Raw genomic sequence first — 12,097 nt, 5'->3', positions numbered from 1 at the left:
TTGGCGCAAGTCGCGCTAATCAATTTGAAGTACCGCTGAAGAAGGCGGAATTCGACATTGGAAGCAAGTCCGAAAATTAAGATAGTGCACTTTGAATGCGTGAAATGTCCATTAGACATCATCTCATCTAGTGCCATTGTGGATATGTTTGCAGGCAATCCAAGAATAACGAGCGCGAGCGTGCGCACACGCGGACGTTGTAAACAAATCCTCAACACCTCAACATCAACTGTGTGGCCAGCGTGTTGTCTTCGAAAAAGGTGTGTCTGACACTCCTCCAGGAGTGTGTTTGAATGTCACACAAAATGAAAATTGTGTCGTTTTGGTAAAGGTTGGACCGAAAAGAGGAACCACCTGTCCGAAGGTGGAGGTGATAAAGGTCCACAAGCTTTACAACCGTACATTGGCGTGGCGTCCTCATCGGGTGTACTTGTTTACATTTTCGCTAACGAACTGCAACGCGTTAATTTTTGCTCTCTACCACCTTCTGCCCACATTCTCCAATTCCGTGGTCACCCTCTCCCCAAGTACTCATGTCCTCAGGTGTTTGGATGTGATGAGTAATGGCACTTGATTGAAATTCAAACTTACTTTTCCATTACCTCGGGACAGGGTGGACCTGTGGTGAAACCTGTGCTGCTGGGCTTGTTGAGTGGAAGTGGTCTCGCCTCAACAAGAACACCCATGTGCCACACCGCTCCGACATCGGTGAGGTGACACGTTTGTGATTTGCATTCGAGTATTAATTATTTATCGTATTTAATTACCGCCGGCCAGCCAAAGAAGCCGCCAATTGATGAAGATGCACCCATCGGTACGTCTCTCCTTCAGGGTGTGTCCCCATATGTACGTGACATAAGCCACGCATGGATAAAAATAGTGGTTTGTCGGTGGTGTCACGCATTCGTGATGCATTTCCGTTCCGGGGGTGCACATACAATCGGGCCACATTGTTGTACACTGTTGTTGTGTGGCGCAATGGAAATTATTAACAGTGTTCAGGGCTCATCATACGAATAATCACAACCTTGCGGTTGGTGGCATGAGAAGAAAAAAACAACAACAATCGGCACCTTGTGTTGTGGTTTGTTGCAGGGGTGTGGTCCAGTGTGTCCAGCGTGTATGTGTTTGGCATGCTTAAACAGAGTGGTACCAGAGGTCTTCCGAATCACTTCTAACCGCTTCTAATAGGTGGTGGCGCAAAATGCCGGCACTTGAAGTTGTGCATCACCTCACCCATTTTACATCATACACGGGCCCCAGTTCTCCTTTCTTTGCTGGAACCAATAATTTTGGTATAAATCTATCTGAAGCTCGGCCACTAAACTAAAGAGCACCAGAGGGCGCAACATAAGGCCATAATTTAAATTAATCTATGCAATCAATGCTCCGGCACAACATAAACCTTAATGGGCGAAAGGAGGCCACGGCACACACATGGTGTCGGTATCATCATCATCATTTTTCCCGCGTAGTTTTACGTTCCTCTATTCCTGTAAAGTTTTATTCGAATGTGGTCTACATCCAGCCACCCTGTTTCGTCATAAATAATGATCCCTTTTTGTTCGGTGTTTTCGGAATTGGCCGTAAAAATAAATTATTATTCACGCACCAATTGGACCTCCTGTGGGCTGTGGGTTTTGGTTTGGTGAAGTTTTCTGGTTCTGGTTTTGGGATCTCAAAACAACGGCCCGTTCAATATTTTCACCCCAAGATCGGGTTGATTTCATGATGGTTAGATGGATGAATCATATAACCCCGGGAGAGACGGATCTCAAAAAAAAAAACAACCCCCAAACCGATTTGACCATTATCCGTCATCAGCACATCGTAAAATCTGACGACAAACGTGTACACGATTTTGGGGAGGTTCCCCCGGACGTGTGAGGAGGCAAAACTGGGGTTTGCCCCGATGCCAACAGTTATCTTCATCTTCTTCGGTTTTTGGTCCAGTATGGAAAATTACCATTTCAACGCAACCCGGTACAACTGCTGCTGCTGCTGCTGCTGCTCGGAACCAATAATCATAAAACACGTCCCATTTCTGAGGGAACGGTCGTTCGGGAGAGAAACAACACACATTGGACGATCAAATGTGAGTGCCATTTGCCGTTTCTCGGTTTTTCAACGGTTTTACGTGAGGAGTGAGAAAACCGAAACCAATGAAAGTCATCGTTTGAAGGAGCTTCCGAGGGTTGTCGATTAAAATACCTTTTTGGTGTACGGCGAGCAAGGCGGAAAACCTTCAACGCAGATAGCAAAAGTTTCGTCCCGTTTCGTCCATTTGTGCCATTTAGAGGACATTAGACGAACGTTACCACGCCGTTGATAAGATAACCGCACCTTCCGGTATAACTCTTCCGGAGATGGGTTAGTCTCTCAGAATTGGGGGGGCAACATATTGTGCTGATTGTTATTGGCCGCATGGGAAGCGGGGGAGGGATCCAGAACGGATAGCACAGAAGCGTTCCTTTGTGGAAAATCAAATCACTCAGTACTTGTACGCTCGGTTTAGATATTAATCCGGAACACCACCGAACCACCACCGGATATGGCCACTAAAAGGGCTGATTCGTTTTTTTTGTTTCCACCACACTCCCCACTATCTGTGAAATGCTTCCGGGAAAAAGAGTTGAAGTGGAAAACACTAAACTGACCACCTAAACTACATTGGCTGACTAAGCGTTTGTGGCCTGTCTGTGTGTAGCGCGCACCTAGAGCAACAAAGGTTACAACCATAATAGCCTTTATCATAATAATGGCATTAAAATAATGAAGGAATGAAAATGCACCATTGCAAAAAAGTGCCTAGTCAGCGGACCGGGAGCACTTCCTGCCCCGGAAGTGGGCAACTAGACCAGAGCACACCTTTCTACTTTGGGAATCTTTCAGGGAAACAGGGAACATTTCGCGTTGTCAGTCACTTCTGGGTGGGAGAATTCACTTCACTCCCATCTCGAATCCTTTGTGTTGCAACCATTTGTACAACGGAAAAGGAAAAAAAACCCTTTATGAAAAATAGTATGCCACCCATTAAATTATTAATCCATTTCGCGTTGATTGCACAAAATGTTGATTACACACTTTAGGCGTATGGAAGCGAACAAAAACAAAAAAGGTTTGGCTTTTTGAAGTGCTGACCGATTATCGATAAGCAAGGCTACAATAATGCGAAAGCCGGTCCCGGAAATGGGGTTAATTTTTGGGTGAGTATAAGGAAGCTTTTTTCTACATACTTCAAAGGAGCGTTTGTAGATTTTTATCCCTAATTTTTCTTACGCGAATGATGGAAAAGGCGTGAAAAATGGAGCCGCATTTAATGAAAATGAAATAAGGAAATGATCCCTTTTTCTTTTTCACTTCATTAAACTCATTATTTCTTTGCTTTGAAAGTGTTCTCATTTGTGCGTTTAGTAATATTTATTTCATTTGTTTTTTGTTTTTAGTATCACAAATAGTTGTTTGTTTTTTATTTTTCTTTTGTTGTACTTTGTGTTATACACTTTATATGTTATACTTTACACGTTTCTAATGTTTTATCATGTTTGTTTTATTGTTTCTTTCACTTGTTTTAGTCTTTTATAAAATTCCTTATATTCCTTTTTCCTTATATTCTTCTTTTATAATTTTTTTTTAACTAATTCCACATTGTAGTCGCCATACAGCACAACAAAGGAGCTTTTTATTTCGATTTCTATGTGTGAGTATGATTTTCCCTTTTTTGTGGGAACATCCTCCGACGCGCGTGATTTATTGCTTGGCGAGTGTTTTTCACTTGTTCCTTTTTGAACACTAGCCTGACCCAGCCCGTCGTCATTATTTTTCGTCAAAAAAAATGTTTTCTTTGCGCGTGTGGTTTTGTTTTGCTTCTTTTTCCCCTTTTTCATGCTTTGTCCAGTGAGGTGTTTTTTTCTGCTTCTCGCTTTCTTTAGAAATTCCTTTCTGCTTACATTCGGTGAGTGAATTTTCATCATTAGCCACCTTTGTTAACGTGGTGTGTATTCGATTTGTTGCCTGAATGGTGGCCATCCGGATGAAGTCTTTCAGGTTTCGCCGAACCGTTGGAGTAGTAGTAGACTGGCCAGTAGGCTTGTTTGCTTCTTGTCAAGCACCTTTCTCTCGTCGTTATTTTGCTCTGCGAGTGGTTAGGGAAACGCAAAAAGAAAAACGTCGTTTTTTTCTTTCTTTCTTCGTGGGGCTTAACGTTGAATCTCATTTTTCTTTCCGTTCCTTAATTGAAGCTTTTTGTTTAGAGTGAAAGAACACCAGGAGCAAAATGGCGTTCACATACACACACACACACATATAGCGGTAGGAAGGAAAATTGGACTTGGGCCGGGAAATTGCCACATCGTTTCATAATTCATGAGGTCCGTACGCGGCGAGTTTGTTCGTCCTACCGGCATGGTGCATGGGTTTGCCGGTCGTCGCGGAACAAATATTCATCATCCTAACGATGTCCATCTTTGTGTTTACTTTCGCATGACGCTCCTCTACCGCGAGATAGCCGAAAGGCCACCGGTTTGGTCGGTGGTTCGAAGAAAAATTGTGTGAAACTGACAGCTAAGCTGGAAGTAGAGTAAGTAGCAGAGAGGGTAGCACATCACACCAGGGAAATAAGAAAATCTCTGCGATAGAAACGCCAGAACTAGGAATAGGACAGCGGACGAATGCTTTTGACCTGATGTAGCTGTTTTGGGGGGATTGTTTCGATTTGTTCAGGAGTGTTGGAGATTTTTTTTTTGGTTCGTTATCATACCATTTATTAGTGGAATCTTCAGAATTGGTGGATGGAAATGTTGGCATTAGGGATAAAACATAATTTTTGTCTGTTTCTCCTTCTCCACCTTCCTTGTTCCTCCCTGTCGAGCAGGAGAGTGGGATTGATAAAGTTGAGCTCTTAATCAGGTTTGAACTAATTGCCGTAATTAAAATGTTGAATCGCTTGCATCACTAATTAGTCGTTGGGAGGGATAAGACGGGATCGAAACAGAATTTGGTTGAATGTCCTGTACCGCGAAGTCGTGTTTTTCTTCGTCTTCCGCACGATCCGCACACCCGCTAGTTGTTGTGGTAAGGAAGTGATTTTGAGTGGAAATAAATTGCTGAAAGATGATCGATATTTTTCATACCTTCTCTTCTTTCACGCGGCGCCCAAGGGTGTGGGCGGAAAAGTTCAGTGAAGGAAAACCGGGTCAGCGACCATTCGGCCGGCGAACGGGCGTAAAAAGATGGTTAAAGGAATTTTGATTAAAACTGATTTCGCTTCATCTGCATCCTTGCTTTGTGTTGGAATGTGTTCCACGCCTAATGAGCGGCGAGGGTGAGGAAAATTTGGTTTTGATATTCTAAGCTTGGGATTACGGATGTTGGTTTTTCTACTTTCGAACCAACCGAATGAACCTTTCGTGCTGTATTTTGGAATATAATTTACTATGCCTTCACGAACCCGATCGAGGCAAGAAATTAGAATGGAATTTCTAATTAAAATAGCAAACAAACAGCTTGCAGCAAACGAATCCAGGCCAGTTTGTGGGTTTGATTGCAATCCGGGTAAGATGCACTGTCGGTGAAGGTTTTGCAGAATAGCATTCTTATTGTTTTCCAGTTTTTTTAAAAATTATTTCATTGTGCCATCCATCCATTGTTTCAGCTGACCAGTTGATGAGGATTTGATTTTATGCCAATAATTATTCAATGAATGTGGGACCGCGGGAATGATTGCAGATGAAATTTCAAATTAAATCTCCATCCAAGAATTGGACAGGAATGTGTGGACTTACTATTCATAATTAATCAGTACGATGATTCGAAATTCAGGTAGACATATTACTATGTTCTGTTTGGTTTGAAAATTGAGGAATTTAACATTTTTTAAACCTATACTGTTAAGCGTCATTATTTTTATAAATTTTGATTAACTGGTAGTAAATGATTAATTTACTTAATTAATTAAACACGTAACCATAAAATTAAAATTACCTATAATTATTGAATAATGTACGAAAAATAGTTTGAAATAAATAAAACATAACTCGAAATTCAAAGGAAGAGGAAATTGCAATTTATTGATTGTGTTAAATGCATGCATTTTCAGGAATTATGTAGATATGAAAACATTAATTATAGTTATAGATCTACATAAAAGCAATTTAATTTAAAGGCGTCCCCCGTATTATGACTCCCTCGAGATACGACGATTTTGATCTTGACAGTTGACAGTTAAAAAAAAAAGTTGACAGTTATTATTTTGCTCAAATTGACAGTTTTTTATTTTTCACCGGCAACCGTTAAACAACATGGTCTTTACTGAGTATAAAAATAAAATTATTGAAATAAACTTATACATTATCGATACATATTTTAAGGAAATATTCAAAACAATTTCTATATTATTTTTCTTCTACAATATTTGAATAAAGCTTTCGACTCTCTACGTATGTTTATAAGCGATGTATCCTCGACTTACGACGATTTCTACTTACGCCCTGCTTCGGGCTCTTTTTTCGGTCCCAAATATAGTAGTAATTCGGGGGACGCCTGTATTTTAGTATTTTTTCTATTTTCTCTCTTTGCGTTCATTCAAATCTCCTTCAGTTGCGTCGAAATGTTACAGAATCGAACCAATTTGTAATTTCTGATACCAAAATATCATCCTCAGAAAAAAATAAAACAAAGTCCTATATTTTACCAATAATTGTGTTTTGTATAACTGCCCTATTTTTTACTTCCTCTTTCCTCTCTGGAGTAATTGTAATTTGAAAGAACTTTTACACTAGACAATTTTATCAAACTAATGATATGTGTTTCTCCTTTCAATATCTTCATTCCCACAGGGTTAAGGACACTGTTATCGAAAAAAGCTATTAAATTTATTTCCCTCCCGAACAAAAAATTACCGGTGCACTCAGTTCTGTTGTAATACAATCGCCTCTCGAAGGTCACATTATCTTCATCCTTTTGAATGACCTGCCATTTGTCCGGGTGCCGGGGCCCTGCAAAATCTACACAAGATCGCTGTAATGGATTAGTTTCCTCTCATTGTTTCCACTGCATTGCTAATTATCCCGAACGTGACGACCTTCTGCTGCAACTGACGTCCATTCGGACGGTACAGAAACAAAATAAAAAAAAAAACACATGGAAAAGATAAACCGACAAGCACGAAAAGACGCAAGCACGTTAAGGACGAATGCGTTCCACTTGTCCACTGGTCCACACCCCCTCGGTAGGGCCTCCATTGGTTCGGGTTTCCAAAACTGTCCATTTCCAAAACCGGTGCCGAAAGTGTAACCGTCCAAAAAACAATCGACTTAAGAGGATTTACGAGAGCGAGAAGCCGATCCCTTGCGTCATCATCGTGTGCTGCTGCTGCTGCTAACCGTCATAAACTTTTCGGTCGCCCGGACGGTGTTATCTAATCTCGTTGAAATTTAAGAACGAAGCAAACCACCATTGACATCATCGGTGGTTGGAGTTGGAAAACGCCAAGAAAACCCGGTCAGCGGAAACACAGAACAAAAACCTGAACAGGGATTTGCCTTGGTTCCGAGTGTGCCGAGGCCGCTGAAGCTTGAAGGGCGCCAGTTTGCTTTTTTTGTGTTTTGGGGAGACAAATCGGAATAAGTGCCCATCGTTTGTCAGCGACCGCGTGCAGGCGGCCGTACACGATGGACACGATACACCGGACGGGGAGGGCAACAACGAAGCGAGAAGGCGATAAATGTCACTGGTGACAGTTGTCCTTTATCGTTTGTGCTGGTTATATTCCTTTTTTATTTTTATACTTACTCCAATCGTTTTGTTCGGGCTCGTTTCCTTAGCTTTTTTTTGTTTTGCTTTTTGGTTTTGGTTTTGGAAATCATCCGATCTTAGTACAGGGTGGTGCTTGTCGTGCTTTAATCGTCCACTTTGAGGGTTTTGAAGACCGGGGGGGTTGAAGTCGATTTATCGAAAGGACATTTCTGATGCGGACGGACGGATTTCGCAGCAGCTCCGGTTTTGGATGTATAGTTGGATGTTTAGCTGCGCGGTTTTACCAACCAAACCAAACCTAATTCAATTAAAAGTCTAGACATTTCGACTATTTCCACTGTCCAGAAATGGAAGAAACTGTCCTTGCGGTGGCATGCCGGATTGTTCCCCCCCCCCCCCCCCCCCCCGTCATCAAAATCCTTCGCCCCGAGTGCGATACAATAAAAATTTATGTTATGATATCGCTTTAACATAAAATGCCTGTCGTGTCTTCCGTCAGTGCTTGGGAAATGCAATCCCCGAAACTGGACACCAACAGGGTGGTAAAGGGAAATACTCATTCGAAAGTGTCATTTTCATCCTGCAGGAATGTCATCTGCAATTGTTTTGTCATTCGAAAAACCGCGTTGGACGCATTTTCAGGGCAAGTGACAGCAAGTTGGGGGAAAGAGTGCCGGAGCGGCCTTTCCCGCCGAAGCACTCCAGCACTCATGGGTGGTTACGATTGTGAGTAAATTACTTTTTATCGTTGTACGCGAAAATGTACCCCCCGATTAAAGTGAAGAAATGGGAAAAGATTATATCAACCTACTTCCGGTACTGATGGTATCGTTTCAAAATACGGAAGTACAGAACTGTAAAACCTAAATCCTACCAATACACCGGAAATGTACTAGGGAAAGTAGTTCGTTTTTGTGCGGCTTTTCAAATGCCCTTTGGAAGGATGTCAGTTGGCGGTAATAGTTATTTGCAAACCGGGGGGTGGTTTTATTCAAATTTATTTAATCGATATTTGAGAATGATGCTGTAAGTTGATTGAGAAAGTTAGAATCCCCATCGTGCACATTAACATGTTGAGGATAAGAAGGAGAAACAAAACATTCTAATGGTTATTATGCGAATGAATACAGAGCCTAAGAAACTTAAGTATTTATTTAAGTAAGTTCAATAATTCCGTTTTTTAAATAAAAATAAATAACTCACGTATCTTCCCAGAGATTCAGAGGTCCTTTTATCAGCTCTTCAGGTATTCTTAACTTATTCAAACGGTCACTTTCACTCTTACAAGTACGTAACATTTGGCAACTCCTTACTCAACCACTCATTTGGAACGAACAATGCCGACGCGCTTTCTATCACGCAAGAATTCAGTAACAGCTGATAGTTCCGATAATGTTCCGATAGTGAGCAGGATGAAAATTCCAACACTCGGTTAATTTCAACGGACTCTCGCACAAAAACACACAGACACGAATTAAAAACAGTGACAAATTAACTGCCCCAGGAGGCAAAAAACGGAAACAGAAAGGGGCCGGAGTTCAGTGGAGCGAAACGAACTTTTAAAATTAGGACGAACAATTAATGCAAATTTGTACCAACCCCTTGGCACAGTGAGACAGTATTTAGGTGAAATTGAGGGGTCAATTTGAAGGTACTATAACTACGAGAAGTCTTATTTATTTTATTAGTATCACTTTACACGTATTTGTTTATCTTTTATTCAAGTAAAAAGAATCTTTTTCACTGTTTTTCCTTATTACCTAATTGCTAATTTTTATCCACATTTGTTTTTCCCACGCTTTTCCATGTTTGGTTTTAAAATTTCAATATATCACACATTACTTATGCAATGTCCGCTTCTTATTGAAATTTATTTCTGTAGAAAACGAAAAAACCCCACATGTTGTGCACACGCACCAGGAACTACTTCCGTTTCCGCAGCGGATCGTTGCTTTGATGCTTAAAATACAATGGGTTCGAACCGCGCCTAAAGGGTAAAGCCCATAGAGCGGGAGTTAATTTAATTGCCGAATTTTAAATTCATAAAAACGAACGGTGTGAGCAGTCGGGGCAGGTAACGTTATCCCATATGGGCTCGGGTAGAATGAATTTAGAAAACGGAATGCGTTTGATGAGTAGAACAAAAGGGTCCAGCCGTGAAAACAGAGGAAGTTGGTGGAAGTGTGTGGAAATATAAATTCTTCACTCCAATTCCAACACCTTCAGAGCTGCGGAAGCTCGTTAGGGAAATGTGTATAAACACACACACATACAGGTATAGAGGGATAAAGACGTCATCTGGTGTGTGGCAGAGTGGTTGTCCACGGATGGATGAAAAGCAGTCTTTCAGCTGGGAAGGTAATTGAAGGTAATTTTTGGAAAGTGTATTTCGGTTCCCCAAGTCTATTTAGGCGAAATATTTTGAGACGCTTAATGAGGATATCTTGGATGCTAGAACTAGGAAGCTTCTAACTCAAGGAAGCGATGAGAGGGACCAAAATGGTAATCATCCGAAATATGCAAAAGAAAAAAAAGGAACCCGAAACAATTTTGCACGAAAAGTCAAAATTTGCTGTAGTTGAGTTTGAGATATTTGAAGGAAAACTTTTGAGGCGATTGAAGAAAGGATATTAATTTAATTACTTAGAGAGTAAAACATTTCCTGTCATATTTTTTAGCCGACGAGAGTTGAACAGTTTTTATTCAATATTTCACTTTTTTGGGGGCTAACCTAAGGATAAATGAAATTCTGAACATAATCCTGAGCTATGATTTAAATATTGAGGTTAGCAGTGCTGACAATGCTTTCCAATTTTGAGACGCTTGACAATATTGAGAGACACCTGAAAGAGACCTGATAGTCGTATTGGTTATCAACCTTTCGGCAATGTTCTGATCTGAGTTGCGGAGATGGAAGTCCTCTGTTTGCTAGAAGGTATCGAGATCGATCCAGATTTCCAAAAGAAGACAGCATCCAGTTCTGCATTTGAGAAACTTGTAGTAGCTAAAGACATTGAATGACATTAAAGGTAGAGATTTATTTGGATCCATTGGGTTTATTCTTATATACAAGAGCTAAAATAATTACTATGAAAGACTAAACAGTAAAATAGTTGACAGCTGTCATAAAAGTAAACTATGATGAAGTCTTCTTTTGACAGGTAAATCGATTGAAGCAATTGTCTATTAGGTATATTAGTTTAAATGGTTTAAACACCAAAATCTTAAAGGTAATTATTGCTATCTTTTACTCTCTCTTTTTCCTATTATGAAATATTAAAGCGATTATCATTTGATCAAGGCAAGGCAACGACCTTCCACACAAGCTGCAACCTTCGACGGATCCTGGGAAAATTTCACCAAATCCTTGGATCGAAATTAAAGTACAATCGATGAATGAATCATAATGATAGTGCCATGCCATCCGTGGGACATTTAAGGACGAAAAACCCAATCCCAAGATGTTGATCCTTTTTTTCTTCTTACACAAAGCAAGACACGATCGTTACGTGATCGTGTGCTACATATTGCCCAAGAAGACGTTCATTCAGGTCTACTTTGCACCTTGTAGCTGGCTTTATGTTCTTTCTTTGCTTTACAACAAACAGAACAAAACGTGTGCGCAGAGTGGGAACAAAACTGCGCACGATCGGTAGGTCGTCCCTTTAAGTAGATTTCGGTTCGTTCCCACAACCTTCGGCGGCGGCGGATCTTGTCGAACAAAACGACCCTTTTCTATCGCTCTGCCGATGAAGGTGTTCCATTTTTTCAGTCCTTCCAACCACTGGCACGGGTATCGGTTCATGATCATGTGTGTTGTGTTTGTTATCACTTGTATGTTTTCATTCTTGTATTGTCATCTTTTCTTCCAGCGTTAGCTTCTTTCTCCCTACTGGTTTCTTTTCCTTTATTCCTTCTCCTGTTCTTGCTCTCAGCTGATCCTGCAATTCCCTTTTTTCCAGATCCTCTTCTTCCTATACATCCCATTTGCAGGTGTTTTCCTTCCAAACCTTTGACCTGGAAATAGGCACGTGGGAAAATTAACTTTTGGCGCAATTCTATTTCCCAGCTCCTCAGGGTGCGGCCGTTCCTCTTCGAAGTTCACAGTCGGTCTCGGGACTTACACGAGCACATTACAAGGGCGGGCAACGTTGTGGTTCGATTTGGAATCGGCATGATGGGTACTATAAATCAATATAGAAGGTAAACGAGTGCAGGCAAAAAAAAGGACACACAACAGACGCAACACAGAACGTCTTGGAAGACGGCTTGAAAATCTGCACCTTTTTCTTCTTCTCTAAACAAGCGCACGAAGGTGAAGGTTCGCTTGCTTATCTTTTTA

Source organism: Anopheles funestus, chromosome 3RL (genome assembly GCF_943734845.2).
Source record: "Anopheles funestus chromosome 3RL, idAnoFuneDA-416_04, whole genome shotgun sequence".
NCBI lineage: Eukaryota > Metazoa > Arthropoda > Insecta > Diptera > Culicidae > Anopheles > Anopheles funestus.
Note: the sequence above shows the minus strand (reverse complement) of the source record.